The sequence below is a fragment of the Anabrus simplex genome, chromosome 3, assembly GCF_040414725.1.
Source record: "Anabrus simplex isolate iqAnaSimp1 chromosome 3, ASM4041472v1, whole genome shotgun sequence".
Classification (NCBI taxonomy): Eukaryota; Metazoa; Arthropoda; class Insecta; order Orthoptera; family Tettigoniidae; genus Anabrus; species Anabrus simplex.
Genome location: NC_090267.1, coordinates 16,281,204 through 16,302,025, shown reverse-complemented (window position 1 = coordinate 16,302,025; position 20,822 = coordinate 16,281,204). Strand labels below are relative to the sequence as shown.

Sequence of the window (20,822 nt, the reverse complement as noted above, 5' to 3'; positions counted from 1 at the left end):
CCATCTATGTGTGCATGCTATGATGACCAATACTTTGTCCAGTGAGCTTAGTTGCAGGCAATATTTCAGATGATTAAACCAAGATAACCAATGATGCAGTGACCATGAAAGATTGAAGAAAATTTCACGGTGCATTAAATGTACTATAATGAACCCACTTGAGAAATATCTTTATCTACCTGAGGTATTTTTTCAATAAAATTATATATAGAAACAAATTAATCTTGTTCCTGAATTTCCGAACATTTCACTCGATTTCTAAGATATTATAGTTTAAATGTAACCTTGTAAAGAAAGGATTAAGTTGATGAAAATGGCCAGTTCATGGAGATAAAACACCCACCACCGAGCATGACAGTGAACTGGAAAGCAACATATTTCATATTGTGTACCATTTGTGGTGTACTTACTTCTTTTCTTCTTTGATGTATGGAACCAGTTGCTTAAGTGTATTTTGTTCTATAAATATTTCTTCCTTAATGTCTGCAGAAGGCTATAAGTAAAAAATAAGGAAAGTAGAGCAAAGATCCAGAATACATAAACAAGAAACAGCCAACAAAATATATTTAACATTGACAAAATAAAAGCATTATTAATAGATCTTCCAATGTAAATATAGAAGAAAGGAAGGGAGTGTTAAATCAAGTCAGCATTTTAAAGAAAGAGAGGAAAATGAGAGGAAAAGTTTCAGCAAAAAAGGAGAACTTGAAAGGACGAGGACTAACTCCACATCCCCACCCAACTAACCCTTGCTTTCTCTTTCCATTCCTCACTCATTCCATACTGACTAGCTATTCTGTTCATATTATTATGTGCTTCTTTCCCTGTTTAAATTTTTCTGTTTATTACCCATCACCTTTATGTTCATTTCCACTGCAAGGAAGATTCTTATCATTAAGCAGACATGTAACGGGCCTCACCTTTAACGAGCTCTCCAGGTTGATGACCAATATTCCAAGACAGTGTCCCCATAATTTTTTCCAAGGAGAATTTTGCTATTGTATTTTTCCTCAATGACAAATTGACCCACAGATTTTCTTACATAAATCATATTATTGTACTACCAGTTCATCCCACAGTATTCTAATCCTATCATCATTGTGAAAGATACTAAGGTTGAATAACAGGACAGGGAGCTGAAGGTAGTGCTGTTTGCAGATGAATGTGGTGTGGTGAGCAAGCAGAGAGGAAGTACAATGGCGACTAAATATGTTGAGTGCAATTATTGAAATGTATGGAATGAAAATGAGCCTGGAAATCAGTAAGGCAATGCTGCTTACTAGAAGAGAATGGGGAGCAAAAGGAATTATAAAAATAAAGAGAGAAAACCTTCAAATTATGGAGAGTTTCAAGTACCTGGAAAGAAAAATTATGTCGGATGCAGGCCTGGACAAGGAGATCAGTTAAAGGATTCAACAGGGAAATCCAGTCTACCAGAGTGTGAGAAGCCGGTGTAGAGGAAGGAAGTGAACAGACGTGTTGTACAAGATGTACTACTGACATATGAAGCAGAGACCTAGACACCAATAAAAGACAGGACAGTTAAGAATTGAGAATGTCAGGAAGGAAATGGTTCAGGAAAAGATTTTCAAGAGAATGGAGAGGGATAAACTTACATGGTCTGAACATGCTAAGAGGATGGTACAGGGAAAAATGCCAAAGAGGATGATATAAACCCACATGAGTGGAGGCAGGGCAAGGAGACCAAGATTAAGGTGCAAAGGCAATGAACAGTAGTATAGATATGATAATAACCCATGTCAGAAAACAAGGAGAAATTCTTTATGTTTTGCAGAGATTTTTCCTCTCTTGCTGGCAGGACTTAGTGTTTACGGTGCACTATGTCTTCTTGTATAGGCTAGAGCAATTTTGCTACTTTCATAGATCTTTCTCTGTCTTATCCTTAGCTTTGACAATATGAAAGTGACTGAGGTATGAGAGATGCTAGTAATGCCATTCCTTCTGCAGCCAGTCGCTGCTATAAATGGTGTGAAAATGTTGCTCATAGGGTCGGTTGGTGCATGCATTTCAGTGGGCTTGCAGACTTATATGTAATAGCAACTTCTGGCTTGGTGAGGAAAGCAACGGGAAACTACCTCACTCCTCATTTCCCTAGTATGCCTCTTCAGTGATGCCTAGGCCATCTATGACAGCTGATGGCAGAGCTGTTCAGGATCCAGCCAGCCTTAGGGCTGAAGACTGAATATACATACATCTTCAGGAGAAAATCTTGACTGTTCACGGGCAAGACTTCTCTAATAATGAAATTACAAATTTAAGAATACTTTACCATTGGTCTATAGCAAGTTTAACTTTTGTTCGTTACTAGATGACTTAGAGTACTCTAGCCTTGTGAGCTCCAATTAAGATGATTCTTATTCCATCATGTGAGAAGAAAACAGCATCGGAAGAATCAGAAACTAATGTGGTAGAAAAATAATGAAAAAATAAATTTAAAATTAAGATAAAATAAAGTTCAATGAAAGACTGATAGGATAAATAATAGAACAGAGATATACAGGGAAAAGAAGTGTAAAACAGAAAAAACAAGAAAAGTGAGGGTGAGTCAAATGGGGACAAAGAAGAAAATATTATAATGAGGGTGAAGACACGCACATAGCCTAGAGTGAACCATCTAGTGATGAAAAGAGTACGAATTTGCAAAACTAAGAAATTATATAACAGATAATAATAATGTAAGACCTTAATCCCTGGCAACTGCATGCTACTTAATTGATAGCTAGTGTCCCTGATGAAATTAGTATGATTTTTACATTTTCCACAGCTTCCTGTATAATCCCAGGCCTGTATTGTTTAGTAAGGGTAAAAACTCAAAAATCTTGGAGTAAGATATGATGACCTGTTGATAGCTATTGCTGACTTGTCTGGCTGGTTGAAATGGATATTTCATTGGTGATCCGTGAAATGAGTACTTATGGACCAGGTTTTGGGGGCAATACCTTGCCGCAAGTTCAGGGAATTTTGTACAATCCAGGGTGGAATAGCGGGGACAATTTGTCCTTGCGTTTATCAAAACTGTGAGCAATTTTTGTGACAGTGCCAAACATGGCTTTTATATTGTGCTTGCGGAAGACCTTGACAATTCAATCAGTGCTACTGCCAATGAAAGGAAGGTTAGCAGTTCTCTCCACGTATTCATTCTGTGACTTTTGCCTTAGTCGTCTCAGTGGAATGCAGGCCTCTATTAATCTGTACATCGTTGAAACCATTAACCTTGAACATGACAATAACATAATTAGAAGAAACCTGAATTGGAACACAATTAAGGAGGAACTAAGGTGGTCAGATAGAGGAAGATGGAAAAGGGCCATAAACATCCCAACACAGTGGGAGCTGGACAAGAGAAATGGGTGGTGGTGGTGGTGGTGGTGGTGATGGCCTCTTTTGCAACAAATGGAAATTGCTTAAATCATAAATTATCCATACATCTTCATTATACACTATTTTGCCTTTCACTATTCAATCTGCAAAACAGTGTGAATTTAATGAATGCTACTTCCTCTGGCCTCATTCATTTCTAAACTCTCCCACCACTGAAGCCAGTCAACATGTACAGCTTAATCAATCATGTTCATTCTCAACTTAGCCTTTATTCCCTAATTCCAAGTACCCACCTCCCACCATCCTTCTATTTTCATCTCAGTTACTTCTAAATTAAGAATGAGATATTCTGAGACCACCCACTCACATAAAGCAAAGTTGGTCTGAAAGCAGACTGGTATAGTTTCATCCAGGAGTAGCCTTCTTCCTTACAGAATGTTCTCAACACAACTGTGAGCTTACTTAATTAGCTTTGCTGCACCTGGTCCATTTTCACTTACTATACTACCATCACTTTACAAACGAAATTTAGTATGCCCTCCTATTCAATTCATACACATCTCCATTATTAGATGGAGTAATAATATTCATACATATTTCAACTCATTCGAGCCATCTTCAGTGAAAAAAAGTTTAAGTTTTTTACATAATAATATTCTTAGAAAATGCATTAAAACATAATGAAGAAAAGAATGAAAACAAATGAGACATGATGGAATAAAAACAATAAGTGATTATGGCGAGATTGTGGACCTCTTAGCCTAAAACGTGCAGTGTGTTACAATTAAAGAAGAGGACGAGTTCACTATGCTAAAATTTAAAATTACACTCGAAAACTTTAGAATGTATGTTGCCCTCTTAACTATTTGTGAAGTTCACTCAATGAAGACAGACTGTCAGTTTAAATTATAGCACATTGGGTGACTTGGCCATGCAGTTAGGGGCGCGCAGCTGTGAGCTTGCATCCGGGAGATAGTGAGTTTGAACACCACTGTCAGCAGCCCTGAAGATGTTTTTCTGTGGTTTCCCATTTTCACACCAGGCAAATGCTGGGGCTGTACCTTAATTAAGGCCACAGCTGCTTCCTTCCCACTCCTAGCCCTTTCCTGTCCCATTGTCACCATAAGACCTATCTGTGTCAGTGTGATGTAATGAAACTAAATTTTAACATAGTGAATTGATCCTCAATTTTTAATTGTAACACATGGCATATTTTAGACTAAGAGGTCCGCAACCTCGCCATAATTACTTATTGTTTTAATTCCATCATATCTCATTTGTTTTCATTCTTTTCTTCATATGCTTTAATACATTGTTTAGAATCTATTAAAATTTAGACCTTTTTTCACTGAAGATGGCTCAAACGAGTTGAAACATGTATGACTAATATTACTCCATCTAATTATGGAATTGTGTATGTACAGAATAGGAGGATATATTAAATTTCCTTTGTAAAGTGAAATCCATCAATATGGAATAATTCTAATATCTTGTGTCCCCCACAAGTCCAAGCCCTTGTTCTTGTCGTGGAAGGTCGGCAACGGCATGAAGTAAGGGACTGCCTGCAGGGATAATATACAGTGGGGACTGTGTGTGTCCCATGACCACTTCGGTAGCTGTGAAGGCCCTACAGGAATCCTGGAAAGCGATGGTTAACGGGGCTATGGTCAAGTCCTCAGTGGCAGATACAGCAGTAAAAGAGACTTTTGGAACAACAAAGCGGGCAGATGATGCAACCTTCTCCCTGTGGGGTTTAAAGAAAAGGGATCTTCAAAGGCTAAGGGAACAACCCCTACAAAAACAGCAGGCTTGGAAGCTTAGGTGGCAGTCCCGCCGCAAAGTTCGGGTTGCTGCGGGTTAATAACTTGCACAGCTTTAAATATAAACCATTAAAGAAATCAACGTGAAACACAACCAGATAGATAATAATTTGACAACTTTTGGCATGAAACAGAAAACGAGAACAGGTTTCTGGATTGTCAGAACCCTAAGAAAGAGCAGTATTTTGAAACAAGTGGCAAAATTTGTGGAGGAATACAGGCTGGGTATCCTTGGATTATATGAAGTATGGTGGCCAGACTTCAGAGAAACAGAGACTCTTAATAGGTGCACATTCCTTTTTTTCTGGACAAATGGGGTAGGATGCAGAACATAGAGAAGTTGTAGAATTGTTTTGAATGAAACCGCAAAGAGGAGCCTTCTTGATTGGAAACCCATCTCAGAAAGATTGATAAGAGCTCGATTCAAGACCCGTGTTCGCAATGTGACCATGATCCAGTGTTATGATCCCACAGAAATGTCACAGATTGAGAGAAAAGGAAGAATTCCACTGCCAGCTTAATTAGACTAGTAATTGAGAGTGAGAAAGAAGGATATCATTATTGTGAAGGGGGATTTAAATGCAAAGGTCTGTTCAAACAATTAAGGGCTGTAACAAATAACGGGAGTGCATGGAGTTGGTGACTGCAACAAAAATGGGGAGCTTTTCATAGATTTCTGTGCTAGCCATGGTTTGGTAGTGGGCGGCATTTTATTCCCTCATAAACAATGACATAAGTTTACATGGTTGTCGCCAGATCATGTTACAGAAAACAAGATTGACCACATCACCATAAGAAGAAAGTTTAGAAGATCAATGACTGATATGAGAAATAAAAGTGGGGCAGATATCGAAAGTGATCATCACTTGGTAGTTGCAGAGTTTAGAATGAAAATTGTGGCAAGTGGAAGGAAAATCAAAAGGCAAAAAAGGAAATTTGATTTAGGTATATTGCAAGATGAAAGCAAAAGGAAAGGATTCCAGATAGAATTAAGAAACCGCTTCGATGCTCTTGCTGTTGAATCAGAACTTATGATGGATGTCGAATTATCATGGAAGAAAGGACACATATTTAGAAGTTAGTCCAAAGGTACTTGAATTTTACAATTAACTCAGGAAGGAATGGATGTCTGATGGTACTTGGAAAAAAATAGAGGGTAGGAAGATAGTTAAGGCAAAGATTAATCTGTGTAAAACAAGACAACAGAAGGCTGCAGAACAAAAGGAGTATGTGAAAGCTGATGAGAGTGTGAAGAAAAGCGTAAGAAAAGATCATATACAGTGGGTAGATGAACAAGCACTAATGGCACAAGAGGGATCAACAAGGGGAGATGTTAAGGAATTGTATAGTATCACATAGAAACTGTCAAGGAGATGATTTATCATGAATAAATACGTTAAAGCAAGAGAAGTAAACTAATGACCACCCAGGATGAACAGTTACAGAGATGGAAGGATCATTTCTCAGAGTTGTTCAATAGAGAAAGAGATATAGAACAGAATGGTAACCAACAAACAGAACCAGCAGATAGTGACCCAAGAATAAATTTACATCCTCCAACCTGTTCAGAAATAGAGAAGGCCTTGGAACAGATAAGAACTGGAAAAGAGCCAGGTATGCATAATATCATGTCAGAAATACTTAAAGCAGATATTGAGACCTTGGCAAAATTATTGCAACCCCTGTTGGAAAGGATCTGGAATGAAGAAAAGCTACGCTGAATGGAAGAAAGGCCTGATTGTTAAGACACCAAAGAAAAGGGATATTACTAAGTGTGATTCCTGGAAGGGGATTCCTGGAAGGGAATTGCAGTGTTTTCGGTACCAAGTAAGGTGCTTTCAAGGATCATTTTAGAGAGGGTGAAGGATGCTGTGGAGTTGCGCCTTAGAAGGTAACAAACTGGTTTTCGTAAACACCGCAGCTGTGTCGATTCCATAAACACTAAGAATTATCTTGGAACAAAGTACAGAATGGTAGAACACCCTCTACTTGACTTTCAGAAGACGTTCAACTCTCTAAATAGAAGAGTTATGAGGCAAACACTTGAAGAATCTGTCCCTGCCAACTTATACCTTTCAGCAGATGACCCATTGAAAAGACAGCACCCGACTGGAACCCCCAAGTGCTAGAAAGGGCAGACGATCCATGTAAGCTATGAACAACATAGGTGAAAGATACAGCATTTTCTATCTCTTGTAAGTACTCTCAACCAAGAACATAAAATAAATAGAGTTAGGACTGGTTGTGGGAGTAAGGTGAGATTGTAGGACCTCACGAGGAAATTGAATTCTCTGATTCTACCATCAATTTTCACTGCAGCCCAATTACCAACATAAATGACTATGACTGCTATTAATAATTTACAGTTAATCCTGTATCCGCCAAAATGGTTAACACCTTTAACCTTGGTACTCTTAGCCTTCTGAAAATATAAAAAACATAAATATAACTATTTGTGGCTTTCACAGCTAATGTTACAAATCATGTCAGAGTTTTCCAGGCTTATAGGCCATGGTCCAGGAGCATGTGATGGTCCCGATGTTTCACTGAATACTGCACTCTGTATTATCAGCGGTTTCAACTGATTTCGATAGTAGAAAAGTTCATAGCTGAATGGAGTGGTGTTGCAATTCCACCTTTTTATTTAGTGCACGATGTACTGCTTGCCTATTGGTCCACCATGTTGAAGGGGTGGTTGTTGATTGGTTGTTCTCCAGCCAATGATCGAAACATTAATGAGCCCGATGTATGTCAACCCCTCTTGGCGGAGAAGGGCAACTGATCACCCATTCCTTTTTTACGGTCTACCACGGCCATCAGCCATCGCAAGTCCTCGCTACTTGCTCTGGTACTGTACGAATCAGTTATAGCTGCATCAAATAATATTTTGTGCATATTTCAGCTAAGTAATATTTTAATATTGAAAATATTAAAGGAAACAATTAGGTAATAAGACAACAGGGTTTGAATAAATTGTTTTTAATAATATATTATAATTCCTAGCTTTAGGTGGCTAAAATAGATTTAAAATATAATTTTTCTCCACAAAGTGGAAGGGCAACTGCCTCCCCTGTGTGCCCCAATGACTGCCACTGGTCCTCCAGAACTGCATCACTGCTGGTCTGACGGTCACCATCAGCAACATGCTACAGTGAGTATTAGCCTAACTGGTTTAATACCTAGATGGGTGCTGTATGATAAAAGTAAGGTGCACTGAACACCTGTTGCAGTAAACTTTAAAACTTGAAGAGTTATGTACCTTCCTCATCACAAAAATATGGAGTTTCTAAATGATTCATCAATTTTTAAATCTATCATTTACGAAGTCCTTTGCACAAAATAATGTTTGGTACATCTTATCTGAGCAGCACTGATACAAGCTTATGAGATTTCAACCGTCATACTGGCACTATTTTTCTTAACACCCATTTGACAATTCAACAACTCTGACATAGTAATTTGTGACTTGTGCAATTCACAATATTCTTGTGGATCACTTTATTGTAATTACTAATAATTTTGCTTCCTATCAGAATTCCTAATCATTATGGTCACTCACATTTTGTGAAATGTCATCATCTAGGATAATATAGATTTGTTAAACACGAATGTGCCTGTATGTTGGATCCAACCCACAGGTTTTGAACAGGAGTGTGCTCTCATAATGGGTATGATTATCTACCGATCTCTTCTGTAATGCTTGTACCTTGGAACTTTTCTGATATACATTTATTCTGAAAAAAGTGTATATTAATTGCAGAATTTTAGTTTTTAGCAATTCCTTGGCAATGTCACATCTATAAAGTAGAAGTTCACAGTCTTTGGAATAGGTTATTACTCTAACACACCAATATAACTAGACACATGCTGGAATATTTCAGCATTTTCAAATGCCACTAAACCGAACCAGGATTACACTCGCCAACGTGATTTTTTTTTTTTTTTTTGCTAGTTGCTTTACGTCGCACTGACACAGATAGGTTTTATGGTGACGATAGGAGAGGGAAGGGCTAGGAGTGGGAAGGAAGCGGCCGTGGCCTTAAATAAGGTACAGCCCCAGCATTTGCCTGGTGTGAAAATGGGAAACCACGGAAAACCATTTTCAGGGCTGCCGACCAGTGGGGTTCGAACCTACTATCTCCTGAATACTGGATACTGGCCGCACTTAAGCAACTGCAGCTATCGAGCTCGGTCAACATGATTTTAGCATGCCATGACTTCACCCTCTGAGTTAACTAGACCAAACATTTTTTCCTGTCAATATGAAGCAATATTGTACTGGAAGCCACAAACTCAGAAGATTACAATGAACTGTGTTAAGTGTAAGAAAAGACAGAGGAAAGAAAGATAGTGAAAAAAAATAATACCTCTCACTCCTTCTCCAAACCTTTTGCTGAATCTCCACCTTCATCAGGGTGTCTCTGTTCAGCTATGCTTTAATGAGAGTAACCTGCCAAACTTATACAACTGCTAAAGGTTAAACTATCATCGCTCTAAAGTTACCTGGAATAACACTTACAAGTGAAGTATTTGTTGTTCCTTCTAGCAAGACTGGTTCCTCCTTGATGTCTACTTGCATGTCCATTTCACACTGCAAATGAAGTTAGAAGGTGCTGTAATGGTACTGAAACATGAAAAAGAAAAATACATTATTATTACTATTTCATTGTTTAGGTCATTATTCCACAACCTGTAGTTCTAACTGGCTGTCGACATCCTGATCACAGCAAAAGGACCCCAAGATCTACATGATCACAGATGTCGTAATTACGGCAATAGGATCTCAACTTTTCTATGACAGACACCAAGGATCTCAGTATTCCATGACTGTTAACATTGTGATCATAAGCATATGACCTCCAGATTTACAACACTGTCATTATTGTGACCATGACCACAGGACTTACAGCTTTACATGATTATCAATGCCATGATCATAGACATAGGATGTACTGTTCCACATTGAACTAAAACCACATCATTTATATCATATTCAACTTCATGTTAGTTTTAAGACTTAATATATTTCCAGGGTTTTATTGAAAAGACGCCAGCAGATCATGTTTCAGCAAGATAAAAAGACTTTTATCTAATAGTTTTATCATGTCCTGATTATAATTCTCAATGGTTTTTGTTTGTGACTGAAGATATCTTGAAAGCAGGATGAAACATGTCTCATTAATATATTTTTATGGGGTCTTATCAATAAAGATGATTTATAGAATTGTAAAAGTGGAACATTTGATGTAAGGACTTCATAAGTTAAAACCACAGGGACAAAATTTTTCATTTAAAACTCCAAGTTCATTGATCAGAATTGAATTGCAGGAAACTTCATAATAATCAAGTGACTGGGCCACTTGTTCATTACCCTGAACATCCAGATCCACAACCTGGTATGATGCAGCTCTCTATGACACACTCTCAGGCTAACATCATCATTTCAGCATAACTAGAACATCCTACATATTCTCTAATCTTCCTACAATTCTTATCCTCAACATTTACCTTCAAAACTGACTGAACAAGTTCGCAGTGTCTCAAGATGTGTCCTATCAATCTTTTCCCGTTTAGTATTAAGGGCCCTCAAATTATTCTCCTCCCATCAAGCCAATTAACTATCTCATTATTTGTTACCCATTCAGTCCATCTGACCTTCAACAACTTTGGATATAACCAAATTTCAAAAGCTTCAATTCTGTACTTCTCAGCAGCAATTATTATCCACGTTTCATTTCCATACAATGCCACATTCCACACTGAGCAGAAAAATAATTTTTCATTCCGTGGACTCAGAGATAAAAATAATAACGGTTTGTGGCCTCGGAAGAAGACTGGTTCAGGTCTCTCAAGCTGACGCAATATAGGCGACCTGCGCGTCCATGAGGATGGAGCCCTACCTGTGATGAATTCTAAATGATGAAGATGACACATGCCAGCCCCTGAGCCATCACAATTAACCAATAAAGGTTAAAATCCCCTACATGGCTGGGAATCGAATCCGGAACCCTATGAGCAATAAATGCTCTTAAACATTTAGACCAATGATCTGATATGAAAGTCTTTTCAAGAGGCTGTCTGCTAAGCATCACTCAGTTGTGTGATTAGTCAACAGGTACACAGACCAGTAAAGAAAGAGTGCTTCAGTAAAGGTTGGTAGCATTGTTGGAGTAAGTGAGCAAGGTGCTAACTACAAGAGGGCATTGTCCTTTGTGCCCAGTAATAATTGTAGTTTGCTCTCACAATGCTAGCTGTTGGAACATACAGTACTGAAGTTCTGTGTAGGCCTTTCTTAAATAAGTACATTTCTCATTTGAGACATATCTAATCATATCACAAAGATTTTTTAAAGACATTGAATGGTTAGCCATGGAGGCGGTCACTCAAAGATAAAACACTGCTATCAGCTCATTTCATCTTTGGTTTGTTACTTCTACATCTGTCTTAGTGTAGAGATATTTATGAAGTCAATAGACTACTTCATTCCCTTATGGACCATTTATGGTGTGTCGCTACTTAAAGCTGCATCAGCCAGAAGCACAGCTATGTGCTGGAGTTTTTAAATACGTATCTTGCACTCGACAGACTGAAAAACTTAAGAGGTTAATTTCAGCAAGTCAAGCCCCTAACTGCACAGCCAACTTGTCCGGTCCAACAAAACTGCCATGTGGGAAAAGTTTTGCAGGAGTAGGGTACCATTTTTTATACCAAAGACAGCAATTGGTTGAACCCAACTGTGTAAAAGAGGTACAAATATAAAAATGAGGGCATGGCCAGCCAACACATTACACTGGTCTTCAGGTGTAACATTACCGAAGTCCACAAATCCATCTGTGAACAAAGAGGACCTATGAAACTGCATCTCTTAGTTTCACCTCATCAAAAGTGACAATCCGTATCTTTTTATTCTCATCCTTTTCTTCAATGAAGTAGTCTTTAATGGCATCAAGAGCAACTTTATTTACACCACATTTTAAACCCTTTAACAACCTTGTTACGTGCACCTAAGATGGAAGGGCAGGAAACCATGTTTCAGGCAGTGTCTATAACCCCCGTGTGATATTATGTGTAGCAGAAAGCCATCTAAAAGGAACTCACTGTCATACCTCATACTTTTCGGTTTCTTTTTCTGACATTTTTGCAACATAGTGTACACAATAACTTCTCATTTCCTTTACACTGACAGGAACCTTGTCCTGAAAGTATCGGATTCATACTGCCAAGTCCACTTTGAAGAACAGAAACTTTAACCCTCTCCAACTTAATCATCTTGTTTGCCCTAGCCAACCTCCATTTAAGGTTCCTCAGTTGTTGTTTTCATGTGAATTGTTCAGATTTAGAACCACTGGATTTAGGCATGTTGGTGAACTGGATATTGCTGATATTACAAGGGGATTCAGAATCAAGAAATTTCAAATGTTTTGGGGGGTATCTTTGCCAGGGGATTATCAGACGATTTTTTTGGGGGGGGGATGTTTCCTTTTAGTTACAATACTAGACTTAGGCAAATTAGGAACTATATGCCAAACAGGATAGTCTTTCAAATACCAGTTGGTTCTTGGGAGAAGTACTTCCTTTCCTTCTATCAAAAATTTGTCAAATTTAACAAGTAAATCTTCTGAAAAGTGAGCATCACAGATGCTGGACTTTTCAGTAAGTTCCCTATCCTTCCATAGAGAAAATGGCGTTGGATAGGGCATACTTCAAGGAAGCCCGCTAGAGCCATTGAAAAGATAGTGCTCGACTGGAACCCCCAAGGCGCTAGAAAGTGCAGACGTCCGAAGAAGACCTGGAAAAAGACCATCGTAGAGGAATGTCTAACAGTGGGAAAAAACTTGGAATGAAGTGAAGAGGTTAGCCAACAATAGGAACAGATGGAAGTGTTTCACAGAAGCCCTATGCTCCAGGAGGAGCAACAGAAAATAAGTCAAGTAAGTAAGTCCCTATCCTTCCATGGTATGTCCCTTTTCCACGTGATAAAATGTTCCTTATCATTAGGGGGTTTGAAAAACCATATTATGTCTTTACAGTCCCTATAGTCTGATCTGCATCCTGATACAAAACAGCAAAGCATATTTACTACTCAAATTATGCACTCGGGAAAATGTAAGTTATAAACTGCTCTTTATTTACAGTAAATAATAAGAAAATTATCACATGAAGATAACCTCAACACACGGCAAGAAAATAAATTCTCTTTCATGTAATGCTTCCTACAATAGTATTTCAGGTTTTAATACTATGAAGTAATAGTGTACGCACTTGTACATTTCTTCTTCTTTCTTGATGATGATGTTGATTGGGCTTTATTTAATTTTGCCCATTAAGTTAGCTTGGATAAAGAGATAAACTGTAATACATGTTCTATAATGACTGTAATCACATGTTCAGGAGGTAGTATCACATTATGAGTTCACTAGAAATGTAAGCACTTCTTCATCTTCCTCTAGACCATGCACACAGATTAGAGTAGATCACCTCCCCTAAAGTTGTTATATAAGAATGTTAGTCTGGGTACTCTGATGCTCTGCTCGGTAGACAAGACTAGGATAAATACTCAATAAGACATGGACTATTTACAATCAATATTCACCGGGGGGGTAGACCATAATTGTGTTGTCATTGTGACAATTAGGGATGAGAATAATACAAAATCTAAAGGGGCATACACAAAGGTAACACAGGGATACAGGGTACAAATCTTCATGCCAGAGTAATCCATCTCAGCATCTTCCTACTTAACAAACTGGACCAGATTGACATATAAAGGATATTACAAAAGAGAGGAATGATGGGAGATACATGCTGAAGGAAAAATATCAAAACATGGAGGAGGGCTGATGGGTTACCAATACAATGAGAATGGCTGAGTAACGATGAAAGACTTAACTAGCAATGTATGAGCGGTGTCTATCAAAACCAGTGAGAGAAGTTTGAGGACCTAATCTTGAAATATAAAACAAATCAGTGAAGAGACTGCCTACAAGGGATCTTTATAAAAACGCTATGTCAGAAAGCACCCTATTCATTTAGCTATTTGTTGTCGGCATGTTGGTAGTACCTAACAGAACGATAAGCTGAGCTTGGTCAAGAAAGTGATTAATTACATTAATGATGGACGTAGAAGGTTGATGTAGCACACATGATATAGTAGTAGGAAAAGGATTGTGTAATTGTAATAACTTTTTAAATAATTTTTTTTCGAGGCACCACAAGACATTTGCAATTTTAAAAATATACGATTTGCATCACTCGCTACCTCACCACATAAACACGTAGCAGATGTTTGGAGATGGAATCTGTGTTTATATTTTGGTGTAAGTGCATGATTAAATCGTAAACGGATAATATTTGTTATCCGGCAATGGGAATAATGCCCAGTGTAATACCAAGGTTGAGCGCCGACAGAGGATTGAAGTTCATAATAATTACGGCCCTTTTATTTGAAAGTATTGTCCTAAAGCTCATTCCACTGCCTATTGCCGTCATGTTTAATTGAAGTTAGTGAATCACTAAAAGGTTGGGGTATGACAGTTATTACATTTGTATTGGAGGCCGCCTCTTTTGCCAATTGATTAACGATGGTATTACCAATAATACCTTTATGTCCTGGTATCCACACCAATGTAATACAGTGCCTAGCCTTTTCCAGGTCATAAATTAATTTTTAACATTGTAAACATACCAATTCAGAGATGTTTTGAAAGAGGTTATCGACTGGAAGGTGTTCATTGAGTCTGTATAAATGGTACTCTTCTTGTGATGGGAATTCTTAGGAAATAAGAGAGCCTGCCAGATAGCAAAAATTTCTGCTGTGAAAAGAGATAGTGTTGATCGCAAGGACACTTTTTGAGAGATTGCAAGTTGGGGTACGTAAATGGCAGCTCTTACTCCTGTCCTATTTTTAGATCCATCCGTATAAATATCAAGTCCTATATCCACATTGGATGATCTAAGGCATTTGATAGTTACCTAGGCAGGTAGAAGCATAGTTAAACCAGTATGGAAGGAATTTATGGAGGGGAGAATGATTTGTGGTTTGTAATATAGGATATCAAGTTGAAAAGCTAAATGGGGCAAGGCGGAACACTGAAGAAGTGAATTTTTATATGGCAAAAGTTGTGTGTATGCCATAACTAAGGCGGGCTGTGACACAGTTCGCTGGAGATGACATTGTAGTTCATTTAAGACTTGGATTTTGGGTAGAATAACATTGTGTGTCATGATCATTTTCTATAGTAGATATTTTTTGAATAGTAATGATCTTCGTATATACAATAGTTGCTACCCAGCTTCTACTAGTAACGCATAAGTTAAAGAAATTTCTAGGGCTCCTAAGCAAAGGCAGAGGGCACTATATTGGATGTGATCTAAGGTTGGTAGTTGAGTCGCAGAAGAAGAGTCAACAAGATGAGCACCATAATCAAATCACGATCAGATTGTAGCTTTATAGAAGGAAGGAGCAACAAGTGGGTCTGCTCCCCATTGCCGCCTAACGACTGATTTAAGAATATTGACATAATTATTTGTTTGTTGTTTCTGAAAATATTTCCACGATAACTTATGATCAATAAGTATGCCTAAATAAGGTGCGAATAGGAATTTCTATGTTATCCATCATGATAGGAGAGGTATCATAGTGTCTGTGATGTGTAAAGACCAGGGCAGAACATTTATTAGGGGGAAGTGGAAAACCATTATCCAAAGACCTCTCGTAGGCTGGCCGTTAAATTGCGCCCACATGTGTCTTTGTTTGTATGACTGGTGTAAATAGGTATATCATCTGCAAAAGTGATGATTCTAGCTCACCTGATAACCAAACGTTCCAAGTCCTGTAAGTACAATGCAAAAAATAGACCACTCAATATATCCCCCTGAGGCAGGCCTTGCGAAGTAGTCATAGTTTACATTTGTTGGCTGGGTGCTTTGACAATTAATCGGCGATCAATCAATAAATTGCGTACTAGAGTGAGGGAAGTTATGGGGTACGTGTTGAGAATGGAGTTTTCATACGAGAAGATCAATCATAACGTTATCATATGCTCCTTGTATATCTAAAAATGTTGCTATCAAAGTATTTTTTCTAACCTTTGCAAGCAGAATGTCAATAATAAAAATATTATGGGCATCCTGTGTACTTCGTCCTGGTATGAAGGCTTATTGATATTTAGGTAATAGATTGTAATAATCCAGGCACCATAATAGACGATTTAATAGTATCTTCAAAAACAATTTTCTAAGACAAAAACCCAAAACAATTCCCCTGTAATTGCTTGGAGTCATGTGATGTATATTTGTTTTTTGTATGGGGAGTAAGAAATAATCATTCCATTCTGGAGGGGATTGAAATAGTTTACAATAATTTGTTTAGCTTGTGGAGGCAAGGCATGTGTCATAGAGTAAGTGATATAATCGGGACCAGGGGCTGTAGATTTTTTCTTATTAATATAAAATTAAGGAAATGGGCTGCAGTAATATGCTAAATTGAGAACTAAATGTCTGAGGAGTTAGTGGGGAGATACGAAGAACTGTATCTGGTGTTAACTGATGATAGAACTCCTGAAGGGTTTTTTGATCCAGAATTGCTGCTCCATTTTTTGATGAACATGAGATAAGGATCTTATGGCCTGCCATATAACTTTAGAATTGTAGCCATTGTTAAATTGGAAGTGAAGGATTTCCAAGCCTCTTGTTGTTTATTATTATAAATTTGTCGCATTGAGGCAGTATGTTTCTTAAGAGTGAAATAATTTTGAGGTGTTACGGCACGACGATAGGCTTGAAAAAGCTGCTTTCTCATCTTAAGTAATTGATGGCATTAATTATCCCACCAATGTATTTTTGTTGTGGTATGCACAAATTTTGGTATCGTCACTACTACAGGATTATACAGATCTAAGTATTGCTTGATGAGGGCCTCTAATTGAAGATATGTTAGTGAGGCAGTCCCATGATGTTGCATGTGGACAAAATATAATTATGAAAACTATGTGGACTAAAATTTTTGAGTGTTCGATGATAGGATTTATATGATTGACACACCTCAATACGGTTTAGTTTACTGACTCCGACTGTGAGTAGGATGGGGAAATGATCACTCAGGTGGCTATCGTTGATAGTTTTCCGGGATATGTTATGAGCTGAGGATAAATCTACTGCACTTCAAGGAGCTCCAGGAGCAGTTAACCTTGTGGGTGACCCATCATTCAATATTAATAACTGGTAGTCGTAGGCAGTATTAAGTAAACTGTTACCTTTACAGGAGTCAAAGGTACAACCCCAGGAAGTATGGTGTGAATTGAAATCACCTACAATGATTAAGGATGGATAATCTGCAAATTGATTAAGAAGTGTATTCCACTGCAGTCTGGTGATGTAAAGGTCAGGTGGACAGTATATATTTACTAAACAGATATTGAAAACGTTGACAGTGAGGACATACAAACTGGGGATATTATGCTGGACTGAGACGATGTGATATGACAAATTAGAGGCTATCAAAGTGGCTATATCATCATAGCCATTGCCATCGAGTTGTTCAATCTTATAGCCAAGGACATGAAAATGTGATGTATGATGAAGCCATGTTTCTTGTAAGATGATGATATATGGTAAATATTCCTGTATTAATAAGAGTAATTCACTTTTTTGGGGAGGTTACTTCTACTATTTCACTGAAGGATTTTTATCATATAATTGGAGGAAACTAGTTACATTATCCCTTAGCTTATACACCATATGGGACCACTGATCATTGGGCCGTAGAAGTTGTAACAGTTGTAAGACAGTATTAGTGATTTCCGCCTAAGATGGGTCTTTTGTATCAAGAATGAGGGTGATGGCACACTGGTGGGCATTGGAACAGGTTGAGAGGAAGAAGAAGCCTCTCTAGGAGGTGTGGGATTCACTTTGTTAACACAAGACATTATGTTACTACCAGTGGATGCATGTTGTTTATTATCACAAAGGATGCTTAGATATCCCTCTCTATCATAACCTGGCAAGGGTACTGGCCGTGGTTCCAGAATGGTGACCGAAGTAAATTTTCTTCTTCTAGGGGTTTCAAATGTTGACTGTGGGTCCGGTGAGGAAAGGGGTGGGAAATGTTGTGGGTGGAGTTGGGGGTTATATGGTGAAGGGTGTAAATTCTCATTAGCCTCTTTGAAGGAATGTTATCTGTACACATGAGTTTCTTGATACTGACCTGATATTCAAGCACAGAACATTCTAGAGAGCCTGGGATGTAGGCCGGCAACATTTTTATTTGCCATGGATTCTACATTACCAAGGACCATAATGCATGCGGGGATAGATTTCCAGTTCTACATCGGGAGGATTATTCTCCTGATACATATTGGTAGATTGGTCAGTACTATTTAAATTATTAGTAGGAGGCGAGGTAGGAGGATTGAGATTAGAACTGGTATCTACTACTTCTTTGCGTTCAACGACAAGATTCGGCGGTCTATTGGTCCCACCACATCCACCTTCGGAATCCATCATCTAAAACACAGCACAGAAGGGCTCTGTTTCACAAATCAATTGCCAGAAAAGGACACTAGTATGGGTCTAAACTCCACTACACACTCACACGCACAAGAGAGCCTTACTCTTCCAGAACACTCGAAGAACTGTGAAGCACTTGTACATCATTAAAATTTTGTACAGAACATTACCAAAAACTCCAACCGATTAAAAAACTTCAGATATCGTACATAAACTTACGCGAACATGCAACCAAAGTCGACTGGAGCATTGCGTAGTGGAGAATGCCAACCCAATCTGTATTCAATAGGCCTACATGCTATGAGGGAGATAACACTTATTTTTTCTATTCGTTATGAAGCTAGTTATAAGTGTATAGATCTAGCACAAAATATGCGGAATTCTGAAACAGGTTAGCATGATTTCTGAGTGAGAATGATTATTATTTATTTCTTACCTCTACTGAGATCTAGAGCCTACTTTATGGTTATCCTGACAATGAAGGCAGAGTCTTGTTGACACTCTTTAGTGAGGTGTGGTGAGGAACATCTTCCACATCAAGGGGTTCTTGCCCTACAATGCACAGCCAAATGCCCATAATGTTGGCAAGTGTGACATATTAGTGGATTGAAAATGAAGGGTTGAACGTCCAGGACGACACTGAAAAGGGAAATCTGATGAGGTAATTTTTGAGAGCAAAAGGTCACCTTCACAGAACTCATTGGCAAATATTCAATGCCATTTTCAGTGACAACTCGTCGATTTAATCTTTGCACTCGTTTCCCTGGAAAAATCGACTCAATGTGCTCTTTAATTTAATGAATGGTCAAGGATTTGTCGACTCCTCTTACTAATCCAACCCTCAAGACATTTGAGGTTGGAATATAGGCTTTGAGATGATTGGCACATAATATGGGGTGATTTAGAAACTCACTTGCTTGATTAGCACATTGAAAGACTACGTTAGGAAAGCTCTTTTACGATACTAAAATTCCGGGCATTAAAACTATTGTAAGGAAAGGGCGGAATAGAGACCAGGTTGTCTGTTGTAGCGGAGAATGCCAACCCATTCCGTATTAAATAGGCCTACATGCTACTGAGGGAGATAACACTTATTTTTTCTATTCGTTATGAAGCTAGTTATAAGTGTATAGATTCTAGCACAAAATATGCGGAATTCTGGAACAGGTTAGCATGATTTCTGAGTGAGTTATTTCTTACCTCTACTGAGATCTAGAAGATTGGCCAAATTAAATTATTGAGACCTGAACTTTACCGTAAGTTGAGGACACGTTGTAAAATGACAGAAACCACAATTGCTTTGTGAAGAAAATCGTATGAGAAAAAACAGTTGACGGAATAAAACTGTGCAAGTCTAGCGATATGCCTAAGAGTAACACACATCATGCAAAACAATTACGGTTCAACATTTAACTAACAACGTACACACCACTTCGAAACAAAAACCGGACATAGTGACGTTTTGTCTATCAAAATATTCGCACACGAGTTTGGAGGTTGTTTTTCAAATAACCAAAAGGCCTGCGATAAATTCAATCACTCTATAATTTTCCTCGTTTCCTTTCACTTGAGGTCATATGGGTTAGAATTTTTAATTTACGGTATATTTTGTATCGCAGGTGGAAGTTGCCAGTTTTTAAACGAGTCAACTTTAAGAAATTGCTTCTCAAAACTCATTATCTGATCGAATCAATATTTTAACACGATAAATAATTAAATATCGCATATATTGTTTATATGTTTCCAAGAAAAAGCTGTTATCGGTTTTGTATGGGAACTTCTCGCCTCAGTGTGATTGGAATATTGTGTTCTTCATCGTTCTTATATACCCAATGGTTATTTCGTATGGCTGTCAACTACGTGAATTAATTTATATATTGTTGCATTCGTAGTAACGGGGTTGTGGGGCGCTACCATACGTAAAGTACGACCAACTACAATTACATCAGACCGTAATCCAGCAAATACATGGCGGACATCGGTGTACGATATTGGAGGTTGAGGGAAAGGTTATTCCGAGTCACCCAAAACAAAGATCGCAAGTCGAACGTCATGGAATGCAACTCACTAACTCAAAATATGAATAATTAAGCACCAAAACTAGCGTTATCGCGTATTGTAAGTCTAAATGAAATTTCAGATTGGAAAATAACG

At 38.1% G+C, this 20,822-nt stretch overlaps 1 long non-coding RNA gene across 1 annotated transcript; it reads right to left on the bottom strand.

Moving 5' to 3' along the window:
• Nucleotides 1-449: 449 nt before the first annotated feature.
• Nucleotides 450-20,022, bottom strand: LOC136866950 (uncharacterized). The gene is made up of 3 exons (XR_010859594.2): nucleotides 19,869-20,022; nucleotides 9,682-9,786; nucleotides 450-493 (listed from the first exon to the last, which is right to left on the bottom strand). It is a non-coding gene; the product is annotated as an uncharacterized lncRNA (long non-coding RNA).
• Between the last annotated feature and the right edge of the window lie 800 nt (nucleotides 20,023-20,822).